This window comes from Lepisosteus oculatus, chromosome 6, assembly GCF_040954835.1.
Source record: "Lepisosteus oculatus isolate fLepOcu1 chromosome 6, fLepOcu1.hap2, whole genome shotgun sequence".
NCBI lineage: Eukaryota > Metazoa > Chordata > Actinopteri > Semionotiformes > Lepisosteidae > Lepisosteus > Lepisosteus oculatus.
The window spans coordinates 6,249,416-6,266,059 of record NC_090701.1 but is presented as its reverse complement, the minus strand read 5'-3'; positions in this window follow the sequence as shown (position 1 = coordinate 6,266,059).

The following is a 16,644-nucleotide window of genomic DNA, read 5'->3' as shown; positions in this document are numbered from 1 at the left end:
TTGAGGCACTTTGAGGCACTTTAATCAGTGAATAAAGGCTGTCTGCACTTCAAATGTATCATTAGAAAGGTAATTAACATTTTAAAAAATAAAATAAAAATTTTACAGTCTAAAAATTAATACTGTAGTAGCCTCTAGGAATCCTTTGTGTTCACAGAGGAAAGGCTGACCTTTAAGTTCGTATGTAGATGAACACTCATTCAACAGGAGCCCAAGACCTTCTGAATTCACACGTTTGTGTCACAGATGTTCCACAGCAGAGCCAGTAAGACGCTTGCTGGGCATAACTACAAGTGGGGCACTGTGCATTGCAGGGAAGAGACACCAGCAGAACTCTGATTCTGACATTGATACAATTCTGACCCAGATAGACTACAAAAGGTTTACTTCAAAATAGTGCAAAACGCCTTGCATTTTGAATGACTTTGATGCATGCAAAATGAGGCAAATGATATAAACAGTCTAACAATTAGGTGCTATATTATAATGCTTAGGGACGTTGCTGAATTACAGGTAGTTCAAAATGTGGAGATATTACAGCAGTTGTGATGATTCCTAGAAACTTTCTTGGTAGATAATGCCACATACTTTTGCATAGTCACAATTGTACAATATCTTAGATAATGATTGGTTTTTGTGGTGGGGTGCAGTTTCATTTTCTAATCCCTGCTATGGAATACCTGAGGAATAGCACTAATATTATGCACCAGGAGAACTGGACTGGAGAAAGTAAGTCTTCCACTCTAAAAGCTGATATTATTGTAAAATTTTCCATGCCACACTTGAACAGCAAAGCATTTTGCCCTGTTTATAGAGACTAGAAAAACTACACAAGCACAACATTCAGTGTACATCAGTGTAAAATATGCATTCAGAGCTGTTTTTTACTTTGTCAGTGCAAAGCAGTATTTAAGAATCTGTATTGTTAGATTTAGTAGGTGACGGGGGTGGAAAAATAATATTCAGTATTTTTTTCATATTTTCAGTTATTTTTCAGACTTTCAGATTATGAAAAATAAGAAATACGTAAATAATAAGATAAATCCCAAAGTAATTTGCTGAAGATGTCACTACAAAATGAATACACTTCTATGGCCCTACTTACATTGATCAAAATATTTAAACTGAGGATAATGAACAGCAAATCAGAAAATCCTAACACATCTTACAACCCAGAATAATGCCCACTGATACTTAAAAATAGCCTTTTGAAAGCAGCTTCTTGTCTCTGCAAAAGACTTTCCTTTCCTATAATAAGAACATATTTTCATATAAAGCACATGAAATTATCAGGCAGTGTCTCAGCGCTTTTGAAAGAGTTAAAAGCAAACTGGATTTCCTTAGACTTAGCTGGGGTAATCAGTATGCTGTTGCACAGCAATCAAACCTTTGAAAACTGAAGCTGCTGAGCAGAACAAGACTTTCACAGATCTGCTTTACACATAGTCATCGGAAAGGTACAGTATGTGGGCCCAGATGGCCTGAGGCTGGTTTGGAGCGAATGTGCCGATAGAAACATATCATCGGATTACTGCCTGATCAAAGCCTGCTGTAATGTAAAGGGTACATCACAGAACACTCAAATACCGTTGTATTAGATGAGGGTCTTCAATTGCTTTTGTCAGCTGACATCCCCTCTATACATGGATGATGGAAGAAAGTCAACAGTAAATGACTTAAGTCAGGAAGTACCATCCCTGTGGGGGTAGGCCTGTGGTGTGAACAGTATAGATCTAATGGACGTTTGCACACTGGCTTCGCTAAGTTCCTGATTTCTATCACAGGTTTCTCATATGATACAAAGAAGCAGATTCTTCTTTTCTTTCATGAGGAAATACTTCCATAATCACCATAAATTGAAATGTCTCTCAAATACAGGTTATGGGTAATAAAAAGAATTACACTCTTAAGGAAAAACACTTACTTTCTGAGACTCAAATGATTTGCAGTCATGAAACCTAACCTTTAGAAAAAAATAGACAATTACTGTTTTAAAGCTACTTCCATTGCACAGAAACAGTTAATATATGTGTAGTTTAAGGAATTCTTGCAGTGAAACTCCAAGGAATAAATGGAAACTCTAGGCAATTTGATGAATTTCCTTAATGGTTACATTTCACTCATGATGAGAGTCACATTATAGGTTTCTGTCATGGGAGCCGGGTCGGTCTCCCATTGAGTGTGTGGTAAAGACCCTATGTATGACAGTATAATCCGGAAGAGGCTGGAGACGGACATCAGGGAAAGACACACAAGGGTTTATTTAGGTTGACAGACAGTGGGCGGTGACGGCAGTGATCTGGCGCACGGGGTAGAGCAAAGGCAGCCAAGTCCAGGGAGGTCCGAAAGGGTAGTCAGGGCACAGTCCATGTTCCATGAGCCGGGAGATCCATCCGAGACGAAGACGATTAAAATCCCCCCGGAAAGGGAACCAAGACCAGGAACGCACAGAGATAGAAACATGACGGGAGCAGGCGTTCCGAGCCCCGGGCTCTGAGGTCAGGACGTCGGGGTGAAAGCCTAAGCTGTCAGGCTATCTCCAAGCCTGGTTCTAGGCGGGCTTTCGGACATCCGTCTTCCAAAGCTACTGTAAGCCGGGAACAGCGGAGACGCCAGGCTTATAAAGCCAAAACATAAAGCACACCAGGAAATAATTGAACTAAAATCAATAATAGAAAGAGGGAGAGGCCCCCTCTAGAGGAGGGATGTCAACCGTGACAGTTTCAACTCTATTAATTTGTTTCTTCAGTTGCGCTTTAAGCACAGATATACTGCATGTTTCCTGAACAGAATGTTGCAAAACCCTTAAACATACTGTACTGCATACAGTAAAAAAAAAGCATTTGCAAAACGTCAGGGGCATGGGTCATTAACATTTTTTTTTATTTGTTTATGGTCTGCAGTGGTTTGTGATGCAGGGGGCTGATGGTTGGTTCAGTGTCTGCTGTGCTTGGAATTCAGTAAGTGTACTCTCAAGGAGTAACAGGTTATTGACTTACAGTATCCTGTAGTTATATCTCTGTAGATAGTGACACTGAGTTTATAGACTGCTGTTGCTTCTCATACCCAAAGACATATTTCAATAAATGTTGACCTCATTATTTACCAGAATAATACAAATTGAGTCCCTCTGACACTTCTATTGTTGTCTCATTGTCAATGTATTCCTGTCAGATATTTTGTCATGTAGCACCTTCCTTAAGACTGTTTAGTTAAAAAAATTATTGTGTTAATGTACTTTTAGTCAATTTGAAACCATATTCTTTTTATCTAAGTCTGCATTACATCTGATGACTGAATTTTACTTTGTGCATTTTCTTTGTAAAGCCTTCTAACAATGTTTGTCAGGGCAGTACTATATAATAGTGGTTATTGTTATCTGTGTGTGAAACCCAGTCAGATCTTTAGAGTTCATATTGAAACTAGCGTCCAAATGTAATCTTCTTAGCCCTCTTTTGTTAACTACACAAAAGGTAAAGGGTGGAGGATGATGCTATAAATCGACTGCAGATCATTGCATCATCTTCTTTGGTTGCAGCACAATGTTACTGCTTTCTTTGCGACACAAAGATCCAATCTGACCGATGTGAAGGGACAATTTAAAAGGATCGAGTAGCATTTCAAAACAATGATCTTCATGAATAATAGAAGAAGAAATATAATATGTGTAAAAGTCAATGACGCTATACAGTGAAGAGAGATATAAGATGTGAAAAAGGGGTTAACTGACTTCTTTCTGCACAAAGACGTCTTGTGACACAAGACATCCTATGCTGAAGCACTTTTGAGTTATGGCAGGGATGGGAGTTAACTGATAAGAGATTCCAAATGCAAGATAGAGACCCCCTAACTAAGGAAAAAAACGGCCATTCAAAGTGGTCAAGGGCTTGGAAATGTCCAAATACAGGTAAAAATTTTTTTCAGAAATGGCTGAAGTTTGCTTTATAAACTGGAAGTTTTGTACCTATATTCCGAACGCTACTTTAATCTCATTGTTTTCCTTGCATGCAATAAACTCAGTTGTTTAGACTTCATCTCGGGATCCAGAACTTACTTGTCTGTTACAACAACAGTATAATGTGGTGTACATGGTGTAGAAACAATCTAGAGTTGACAACCAATGCCACTCAACCAAAACCTATTCTAATCTTTAAAGAGTTGTGTTGACCAAAGGGCGACAGTCAGAGAATATAGCTTGATGAAGATGTGTAATAACTTTAGCCATGGAAATAATATTACCAACTACTGACACCATTGTGACAATACTCTTAATGTTGCTGTGGGCAGAATACCTCCTGGCAAAAGTTCTTGTGCTTGTCATAGTTCTGAACTTTGACAGGTTTATGTTTTTCTTTTATTTTGCGTGTTTAAAGACAGGCCATCACAGGTCAAGTAGATAATACTTTGACTTCAGCAATCATGTGTTCACAGTGTGTCTTAAGGAAAATATTTCTGACTTGTGAAGGAAGATCAAGATAGGTAGAGATATGTAGACTGTCAGGGAAGTTCTCAAAAGATTTGCATACATCCTATCTGTAACAGCAGGAGGTGTCCCATGGTGTTTTATCTTACATCTGATATCAGCCTCCTCTCTGAAAGATATGTGAAAACGTCTTCTAATCACCTTGCCCCATTGCATCACATTATCAGCATGTGTCTGACAGTGTGTGTTTGCAGCTTTCACATCTGTTTTTAAAATAAATCCAAAAAGAACAATTTATTTTAAGTAATCATTCTGGTTAGTGTCCCGTTTTGATAATGGCAGTAAGGCAGTCTTTGAAAACTAATCCTAATTCAGAATTTAAGTCGTTTTTGTGGTTTACCAAAATGGACCAAGAATTCCCAAATGGAATTTATGGGAGTGTGGTGTTTGAAATGAACCATCTTCAACATTTGTTTTTACTTCTGTTTAACCTACTAAGAAGGTCCTGTAATTTCCTAACTGTAACAAATGCAATTTTGTTTACCCAGGGTTAAAATAAAAAAAAAACAATTAAGTGAACTTTTAAAAAAGTCAAGCCACTCTATGTTCACATCCTGCATATTTAAATATTAATCCTTTGAAGATTTTCCTGAAAGAACTAAAACAAGAAATCCATCCTTTAAGCAAGTTTATTAGGTTTCTAAAATCACTCTTGTCATCGCATCTTTACACATGTATAACATTTCTTTGACAATGTTTCCTTAGGAAAGTTGTTTCATCTACTGCCAAAAAGGTGTCTCGGATTTCAGGGATAAGGTTATTTCTTTGTTAACTCCTTTCTTTGAAAACCATCTCAACCATTTGAAAGCATTCGCTATCAAAGGGATTTAAAAAAAATATTTTTACCTTCTAACAGTTCCAAGAACCAAACAGAATGTCACGAGCAATAATGTCTAATATAGCTTAGACAAAAATACACAAAGAAAAAAAAACACAGTATCACACTACCATAAAGCCTAGAGCACAAGTCAGTCTCCACATAAGAATTTGTTTAACACTTTTGGTTGTGTATCTGGACAAGTTCACACAACACATCCTATCAGGGTGTGAAAAAACCCCGCTATCATTTTTAATTACATCATACAAGCTGTCTCCTTGTGCTCAATGACAATTCAAAACCACGGTTATTTAAATATACTGTATGTGTATATAACAAAATAGTAAATTTCAAGCAAAAAAATGTTTTCTGAGCAGAAAATCTGAGCTTCATGAATACTGGCTACCTTGTATACATTGGCTACCAGGTAAAACCACTTTAAAGGTCACTCAGTCTAGGATGGTATAAGTGCAAACCCTTTCATGATTTAATGTTCATACAGTATAATGGCTGGAAATGTATGTGATGCCTGCTGTAAGTGTTATATAGCTAACTTCTCATCCAGCAGACGTGAGAATTTAAAGTAGCTAAGCTGAGACCTGATATGGTGGAAACACCAAAAAGGTGAAAATGAAGCTTAATTAGATAATTGTTTACTGATTTAGTTCTTTTACAGAGACCCATATTCAGCAAGGGTGGGAAGACTAGTGTTGACTAAATTGTATACTCTTTGAGTTTTTGCTTCCATTTAATTATCAAGCAAGAGTGCTAACCTAATAAGTGATGAAGTGAAATCTATTAATAAGGAGACCAAATGGGCTCATGAACCCATGAGCACATTTTGAGTTTATTTTGAGAATGAGATTTTTAGTTAGGTAAGAAAATGTTTTTACAAATGTGGTAGCAAAAGAACAAAGGTGAAATAAAAAAATAATAATGTGGTCTAGATTTACAGTATATGATATACTATATGTTTAAAAGTCACAAATAGGTGCATATTGGCCAACTCTGTATCGTATTATGTGATGCAAGGTTTCTTTTGTATCTGCAATAATTGCAGCAGTCTAGTTTACAACCTCAGAAACCCAGCTCTCAAGAGAGAGTCATGTGTTTCCTTTTAACAAACAAAAAATGTATTGTGAGTAATATAAATAAAAAATATCATTTCAATTTGTTTTGCAACTTAGCCGTTTGTGTATTAAACGCAGAAACTGCAAAATGGAAGTAGTTCTGGTATATGATACGTGTCACTTAAGTGGTATATGATATTAGTCCCCCCTCCTTAAGGGTGCTCCAGCCCTTTCACTTAAGACTTTATTCTCTGCACCTGTTTCCCATTCCCAGCCCACCTTAAAAGCCAGGCGCTGACGCTCATCCAGGCTCTGCATCTGATTTCGATATCGTGCGAGTCCGGGACCTGGAAGCACCTGGTCCCGTTAAGGTTTTAACCTCTGTTCCCATTCCTGTTCCCCGTCTGCCGGTTCCGACCCGGCCTTCGTGGTTTTTAATTCTTTGTTCTGATGGATCTCCTGGTTTTGGACTTACCCTTGTGTTTTGGATATTCCCTAAGGACTTCTCTTTTGGATTGTTCGCCTCGGCCACATCTCCCCCATGCACCAGCGCACCTTGGACACGCTCCCCTTTCTTCAGCCCCGTATTCCTGCATGACGTTTCCCTAGTGTTTCCCCACTCGGATTGTGTCGTCCGCATAGGGTCCGGAAAGAACTGTTCGTTACAATAAGACTCTGTGATAAGTGATAATACAGTATTTCCACTGCAGAATTATCACAGCTGCAGGTATCAGTAGTTGACTGTTTTAAACTGAAAATGAGACCTAAAATATTAAGGTACATTCTTCAGTTTTGTTTAGCTGAGGTCTTTCTCTAAATAAACTTTCGTTGGATTACTAAAGTTGTATGAATTTATTTCAATCTGTTTTAAGCATGAAATAATCTAAAAATGCATTGATAATTTTTTAAGTGAAACCAATATTTTGAAGCAAGTAAGGACCAAATGTGCTAATATGGAAATGCTCCACAGCCAAAACGTTGTATTTTCTTTCTTCTCTTTTCATTATGGAATAAACCTATGACTTGTTCCTTTGCAGCCTACGGATGCTGACGCAGCTACCCACCTGAACTACTTAAATTTAATGCCTATTGTAAAATAAGAAAAAAGACAATTCTGGCATAAACCTAATATTTGTTTTTTGGTTCAGTTTTACTTTTCATGTTAACATGATTGGTACTTAAAGATAAGATTTTAAAATGACACTCAGCATAGGAACTAATAAGCTTGATACTGTATATATTGTAGCTGGTTTGTTTTAGAAAAAGTGAACATCATTTAAACAAAAAATAACTAATAATTAATATGGTTTTTAATCTTATGGATACATGTATTTGTCAAAATGTACCCTTAGTTGTGTCACATATTTACAGTACATGAACATTTCAGACTATTTAATTTTCCAATGCTTTTCCTAATAGTGCCCATTATTTTGGAGTTTTGGAAAACTAATAGAAAAAAGGGCTACATTTTCTGGAAAAGTAAGTTTTATAATTCATAAGGTTATAACCAAAAGCAAAAATACATTGTGTATGGGGGTATAACTGCAAATAATTTCTAATTGTTTTTTGTTAAGTTACGATTTGTAACTGAACAAAATTGTGTCTGGAAGCAATAAGCACAAATGCACAAAAATCGTTAACAAAATATGGACATTCTGATCTGAAATGACTAAAATGATTTTGAATAACAGTCTGAGACCCAGTTTTTTGCTGTGGACAGGGCCTTACATGGCTTGAGAAGACTCTTAATAAGATTAGTATCCACACCACAGTGCCAATCTAAAGGTTGTTTTGAATGGTACTGTAGATTTAATATAAGACTAAGTAAATAACCCTTTTTTTGGTAGAAACAGAGGAAGCACAATGTGCATGGGTTTCATGTGAGTAATTTAATAAAGTTGCCCCTGTGCATATATCCCCCAACACTTTATTGTAGTGTAATGAAAACAAGACCTGTGAGAACTGCATGTTAAGTTACGTTTTTGGGAGATAAACGTATTCATTAATTGTGAATTCTGTAAAGTCAATATGACTATAAAGATCATGTACACTATACAATATGCAGTTTAAGATGATTTTATTACATCAAAACCTGTGATATCTACTGTATCTGTCTGGTTCTAAAGAAAATATTCAAACTTGACTCTGTTAAACTGTGTTGCTATGACAAATATGGTGTCCCTATACTGTTATTTCTACAGCAAAAATCTCATTGTTTAAAACAATTGTGCTCTAAACTTTCAACCTAAACCTTACAACTACTGCACCAAGGCATAAACCCAAGACTGTGTCGATTTCAGTATGATAATATTTGACTGTTAAAGACAAAAACAAAGTTTTGTTTTTTCTTATATTAGTGATATTTTAATTAAGCACCTCCAGAATGCAGTCTGTCTAAGTGGCTGTCATTGGCCATCCAATTAATATTTTTTTAATCTTACTGTTGGTCCCATTAACTTTGACTGAAGGATTACAGCAAATTAGTGAGAGAGTCTCAGAATGGACTATTCTTGAGAAGTGTGTTTCTGCGCTTCCTCGAACAGGCAGGGCTGTCAGCACTTTTAGCAATTTTCTGTGTTCCTCAGGAAAGCAGGTTCAGCCATCTGTCACCTGTCACAAGCAGGGTGAAATCTTGCAGATTGCAAAAAAAAAAGGTGAGGATGCCATATGTGTCACTGTTATAAGTCATGGCAAAAATACCTCCAGATTGAGATTAAATAGCTCGCAAATAGTAACATTATGTTTTAGCACTCTTTCATGAAATCCAGAAAAATAGCTCATAAAGTTTGTACGTCTGTCATGTTATACAGTTTGAATCTGTGTGTACTGTCTGTAGCAGGTACAGTACCAATTTTTGCTAAATTTTGCTAAAAAGTCCATTATGATGGGATTTTCTTTTGGACTTGTCATGAAAAAACGGAATTGTTAAACATGAGCTAACATTTCAACTCATAATTAAAAACTGTATTCCCTACAACACTCTATTTTTAGGTTTAACATCTTTTTTCAATAAGAAACAGAGAAAATGATAATTTAGCACTTTTCTGTTAATACTGAAACATCATTCTGGAGCCTACGTTGTACGAATGTATAACATGCATTTGATGCATGATTTATTAAAATTAAATCCGTTCCTCTTAAGATGTTTGCTTGGTGTGTGGAATGTTTACAGAAATGGTGAATATTGAAAGATAAATATGAGACAGTCGGAATTTAATGACTTTTCTAAGGTTTCTTTTTTTTTCTGTGTAATTTATATAAAAATTAAAAGATTATGTTTTCGAATGGCTCTTCATAATGAAAAAAAACATCACGCCTGGTGGGAATGTTGCTTTTTCCTTGGTGCACCTGCTTCGCTCATTGAAAACAAAAAAGGGGACTGATTCACCTTTTGTGCTCCAAACCGTAATAACAACATGTGACTGCGTGCCATTCAATTTAACACTTAATTACTCTCTTTTATATTCTCCAAGCTAAGGAACTAGACAAAGCTTTTTTTTATAGACAAAAATGGGCACGCTGTTACTCAGACAACATTGGAAGAATTTTTCAATGGCAGTGAAATCCAGGCACTGCAAAACAGTGGCCTGTTATGCATCCAACATCGATCCAACCAAGCACCGTGAAAGAAAAAAAAACAAAATGTATTATTAAGGTATTATATTTCTCATCCCAGGAAAAAAAAACATTCTTAGTAAATAAATAAATTTGAATGTGTATGAAAACTGTCCTTACACCAATATTATAGTAGGTTATCAGTAATGTAAAAAAAATGCTTATTGTCTTTCTCACATACTGTATACTCAATGATTACGACAGTGTTTGTATTGTTAAGAAATCCCTATCTGTATATGTACAATCATGATCTGTATTTGTGTCTCTATAATGACATATTTTCTGAAATAACCTGGAAATGTTTATTAGTACACAAAAGAGGAGCTTAACCATTTTTATCTGTTTGCTCAAAAAGTGAGTAGAGAATATGTGTAAGGTTAGTACTATATTGAATGGGAATTAAGGAAATTATTTTCACAACTTCTGCTCAATGAAGAATTATTGGATTGGAGTCAACATGTGCTTTCCCCCAGTTCACAGTGAAATGGTTCATAAATATGTTATGGAGAGAATACTAGTGTCCTAAAAAATTAACTATCTGAAAATATTTATGGAGCATATTGTTCTGCATTATGATTAAAAACAAAATTGTCTTACCTATAAATATATGCCCATGCAAATCAAATTTATTTTGATTCATTTCAAGCAACGTTTTGATATAACCTTTTTAAATTCCTCAAATCCATATTTTTTGTCATTACTGGTAAATTCTGATGATCATTTGACAATTGGAAACAAAATATATGCTTAGTCTGTATGGTTAGAGAAGAAAATATATTATACAAGTTTTTGTTAGTCAATATTTGAAGATGTTTTTATCTTCATCCATCCATTTTCTAACCATTTTATCCAGTCCAGGGTCACAGGGAATCCAGATCTTATCCCAGCAAGCAACATGTGCAAGTCAGGATACACCTTGGACAGGATGCCAGTCCACCGCAGGGCAGACACACAGACACAAACACACACACACTCACACCAGGGCCAATTTTCCCAAAAGGCAATGAACCTACCAGTTGGTCTATGGACTGTGGGAGGAAACCCACTGGAACAAAACGGACAACATACAGTTCCACCCAAGTAGCACCCCAGGAATTGAATCCAACTCCCCAACACTACAAAGCAACAGCGCTAACCACTGTATAACCATGCTGCCCTTTTGATCTTCAAATGTCTTCCATTAGCTAAGATGTACCCTATTGAATTCGAGTGAGAAGAGTGAACTGAGTTTATGGCTTACGTGTGTAGGAAACAGAAAACTTTACTTTCTCGTGAGGATTTGACATTTCACATTGGAAGCAATAAAATAAAGAATTGCTCTCCCAGCTCCAATATAATTGGAAGTTTGAAATGTCTTCTGTTTGAAATGCAAAGAACACTCTATTCCTCAGTCATTAGAAAATACTATTCTGTACATGCTTAGCTGCCATTATAAAAGTCCAAAAATGTGACAGCATAAAATTAGTTATGCCAATTATATGTACAGTACATGGTAATTCTTTTATTTTAATAGATATTCCATCCAATGTCTCTTGATATAGGGATGTAAAAGTTTGTAACAGAGATGTCAAATCAGTGGTAACCAATGCCGACTGTACTCTAAGAACAAAAAAAAGACATCTTTCATACAGTTGCTATTTAAAACAAATTCAAGTGATAATTACACAATGCATATTTTCTTCATTGGAAAAAGCTTTTCACAGATGAAATGTTGTGTTTCTTTTCTTCTCTTTTTTGCATGGAATAAACCTCTACTTGTTCCTTTGAGCCTATGCATGTTGACACAGCTCCCTACTTGAACTATTTAAAATGTAGGTTTATTATAACTAATGTTCTCAAACGGTCAATAAAGATGAAAAAACAATGAATAACAATGTGCATTTAATTGTTGAAGGGTTTCATACTTTCTAATAATAGTCTTGAAAATGTAAAATCAGACACTATGGACAGTAACAAAAGTTGCACTTCCAGGCAAACAATATGCAATAAAAAATTCTATTTTATTTTATTTTATTCGCACGCAAGCACGCAGGCATCACCACATGCCCAAGTGCACTCCACACCACACATACTTGTGCACTAATAGATACCACGCTCCTTCCTATTTAAACCCTCTCTCCTCAATCCGTCCTTGCTCACCATCTAGACATTTTCTCAGCTAGATCCCGATTCTCTCTCGACCTTTTGGTAATGGCCTTTTGCTTACGTCCAAGACTCCAATAATTCTTGCGCTGGTCTTCATTCCTTTGTGAGTATTACTGCATTTAGGCTTTATTTAGAGGATGGTCTGTAACTATTTGAAAAGCTTGTGCAAAGTTAAACTTTTATTTATTTTTCTTTGTCACTGATTTGAAACAACAAAATATTACCATTCTGTTCATCTAAATTACATGCAATGTATTTGAATATGTGAAAGAAATTATGTCGAACCTCAGCTGGAGAATGTAGCTAAATTAACATGTGGCTTGATGTGCAGGAGGAATCTATTGCACAATACATCATTGGTTGATGTTTCTATTTTTCTGAACTGAACGTAAACCTCACCAGGCCTATGACTGGAACTGTTGTCTTCCTAACCGTGGTTTAACTGTAGTTGAAGATGTCTTTGTGACTATATGCTTCACAACATACACTGAGGCAGCTGGAGATAGTGCACAGCTTGATAACTCTCCCACCCACTGATGACTTTAACTTAAAATAATAAACTGAAAGGCCTCATCTGTGGCCCACCTTGGGGCTTTCCAAAACAAGATGATAGTCAGGCACATTATTTGATTATAAGCACATTATAGGGTATCTTCTGCACATAAACAAATACAACTTGTGTTTGCATAGTGCTTAACATCAAACCGTCATGAAAAATCTTTTAAGATGAAAAGACAGTCGCTCTCCACAGACCTCAGCAATTAGTTAAAAGAAAAAAAAAGAAAAGTTATATCTTCAGAGGTCACTTGAAATGAATAGTATTTCTAATGTCTCCAGGCTTGTATTTTTACAAAGAGCAGAGCACAGCAGCTGAAACAGCAGCCTCACTCACAGGCTTGTATAAGTTGACCTTACCAGATACTTAAGGGAAAATGGAGCAAGCAGATAGCAGGGGTAATTATTTTAGAATTTTAAAATAATGACATTAAGAAATGTTTTAATGATTACTTAAGGGCAACTATGAACAATAGGAAAGCTTTAATCATAAGACATATCAGTTTCTAACTTCATTATTATGCTTTTCAACATTCGTTTGTATCATAGTTAATTCAGAAAAAAGAAATTGCTTTATTATTAAATATTGATAATATCTCTTTATGTGCCTTTTTATTGTGCAAAAAAATACCACATGGAAAACATGAGTGTTGCAATGCAAACCCTTGACTGATTATAATATCATACAGTACATTGACTGTTAAAGCAATGATGTGGTTTTGCACCATACTGCATATGCTGTACAGTATGTGGAGTCTTGATGTTCTTTGGAAAAAGGGAGGAATTTGAAAGCCATAATCAAGGGTTTTAAATGGCAATCACAATGACAATTCCTCTTTGCTAGGTCCAGTACTTCGCATAATTGGTCTGCCAAGAATAGTGTTAATGTTTTTACAGATTTCAGTCCCTATGCAGAAAAGTTAAGTTCTATTAAATTTAACCCTAGGTTTCTCATCAGCATATTCATTGCTTACTCCCATATCTAACATTTTAGTAGAACAAGATGTAGTGTAACTTGGTATCTTAGAAAAACCAAGCATTTTTGGAAAATTCTTTAACATTTGAAATATATTATTAGTGTCCAGTACAACAATCCTTCCTGCCTTGCTTAAAAGAAAGATTCGAATTATGAGTGAGATTTGTCAGTAATTTCCTCTTTTGTGCATTTTGAAATAATGGAAAATCAAAATACTAGCATTTCGCATAAGTGATTGCTGGAACCACAACATATTAATGCAGAATATACAGAATATATTCATCATCAAATTTAAGGACTTGCAAAATACTGTAGCTGTGGAGACAGTGTGCAGTAGCAAATATGGAGAACCAAAAAACAGTCTATCCCTAAAACAAGGGAAAACTCTAGAAATTCTGAGAGTTTAAAAGCATTGACTATAAGACTTGTGTACCCATTAACAGACACAAGACACTTCCTTATTTGGTTCAGCATCCAACAATGAACAATTGCTTTATAATGTTTATTTTGAAATGTGTACAAATTAGCAGAATTGAGAAGAAACTGAAGAAGAAAAAAATTAATGTTCTATGTTGTAAAAGGTATTTGGTTTTTCTGATAGGTTGATTCTAGCCACACACGTTTCAGGATATAACATTGTACGTTGTTACTGTATTTAACCTCTTAAAGAGTGAGTACAAATACTGTATACTATAGAAATACAACTGGAACCATTTCAACAAAACTGACTAGCTGAGAGATATGGCTGATCATAATTCTACTTTCACTGTCAAACTGAGGCTAGTAGTGGCAGGCTATTAGTGTGTGGAGTCACCACTGGAGTCTGGACAAACATGTGCCTATTCACTGTTCTCTAATGCCTATATAGTATACAACATCCCAGCTCAACACAAATGTTCGATAGGGCTTGAATATGGTGAGTAGGTCATCAAAGGCACATCCTATCACATTCTCATATTGTGAGAAACTTGTTGTTACAGTACATGAGCCTGAGGGAATGTGTTGTCCTTCTGGAATGTGACAAGTGTGACAAAAGAGGTTCCAGGTCTTAAATAATGTGGCACCATGCTGGCAGGTTATGTGAAGCTCCATATCAGCTTAGAAACTCTTGACCAAACCGTCATGCAAAACGTCTCATTGATCTTGGCAAGATGTCATGACCCATGGCCTATTTAATCATGGTATTAAATGGAGTGTATCTGGCTGTGACATCTTGCCAGATTACAATTTGAGCACCCCTAGTGGCAAGCAGCATAGAGCTAATTCCTGACTCTAGCAAACCAATGGCACAAAGGAGGGCATGTTGGTTTCTTTCTGTGTTTTTCTTTCTTCATTTCCCCCAGCCTTGACATTCAACAGGTTAAATTACCTCACAACCTGTGCCCAATTAATTCTTACACTAATGAGGTGATTTAAGACCTATGAAACAAAGTCACTCAAGTATACTGCAGTCATGAATGAGCAATTAAGCAAAACAACATCAGAAGCATTTAATCAATATTGGAAAAAGTGTGTGTGTTTTTTAAGATAGGCTGATAGAGAAATACGTTGCTTTTGATGCTCTGTATAAAATATACAAAAGCATCCTGATAATTACAGATAACACTTCACATTGTCTCTAATTATACAATAATTGCATAGTAATTATATAGTAAATACATATGTCAATTTCTTTTCATTTCAGCATATGCAAATACATTTTTGGTTTTAAATAGCAATTGAGTTGCCAATTGCTTTGCACATAGCTATAAAAACTATTACATGTTAATTGCATTGGTTTTATGCATAAATACCGCTGTAATGATACTGTATGTAAGTACATCTGTGATTCTAAGTAATTATATAATTATTGTAAAGTGTTACTCAATTACAATGAAATATTGTAACATTCCCCTGCCCTTTCAAAATATCGGAACAATTCACGGAATTGTTATTGATTTGTGGTATCAAGTCCATTGTTTTGTAATGAAAACCAAGCACTGCTGGAAGGACAGGATTAATACAAAAGAAAGAAGAAAAACTGTCCCCAGTATCCGATAGCAAAACAGTGGGTAAAGTCTATTTTTGAAGGACTGAGGTGACTATTTATATTTGATATGCCATGTTCAATGGACTTAATTTGCTGCACTGGAAGGTCATCAGTTTGTCTCCACAAAGTGAAAAACTCTGAAAACTAAGCAGGCAAAGCTATTTCTGCATCTGACTTAAGCATTTTCTGCACTGTACAGTGAAAAGAAAATAATCTAAAAGCTAAAGAATAAACCTTAGTTATGCTGCGGCTGTGCATCTAAATGTTATGTACTGGTAACTGATGATCAGTGTAGCGGACACGTTCAAAGATGAAGGTACATGGCCTATTCCTCTAAGCACTGGAACCTTCATATATACCATGTGTCTTTGTAATGCCAATGGCCTTGGTAATGGCCAGTGAAGGAAGCCAGTCTGGTAGAAATCGTCTTATAACATTAATAGAGGTGTTTCCTCTGTGCCTTCCAAAGTTCGTTCTGGCACTACACTATCTGCAGAAGGTCCACCTGCTTACCTTTCTTTATTGTTGGATGACAGAAAAGCCTCCTTCAAATTCTTCTATATAAGATAAGATCACATTGGTGGCTATATACAATTTCTTGTATTAGGAATCTGTCTTTTCACATATCCCAACTTGGTCTCCATGAGACACACAGACAGAGAGAGAAGCTAGGGGTCAGTCATTTATACAGTACCCCTGGAGCAGCTGGGGTTAAGGGCCTTGCTCAGGGACCTAACAGAATAGGACTCCTCTGCCAGCTGTGGGATTTGAACCAGCAACCTTCTAACCCCAGGTGCAGATCCTTAGCCACAGAGCCACCACACTGCCCTTAATAGTCTGTCCTCTTTCTTGTGGTGCTTCCCAAAAAACACAGAAAGCTTCCATGTTCATAGTGTATATGAAGCATCTGTCCACAATATCCCTGAGCAAGCAAAACAGTGCTCCAGAGAGTCA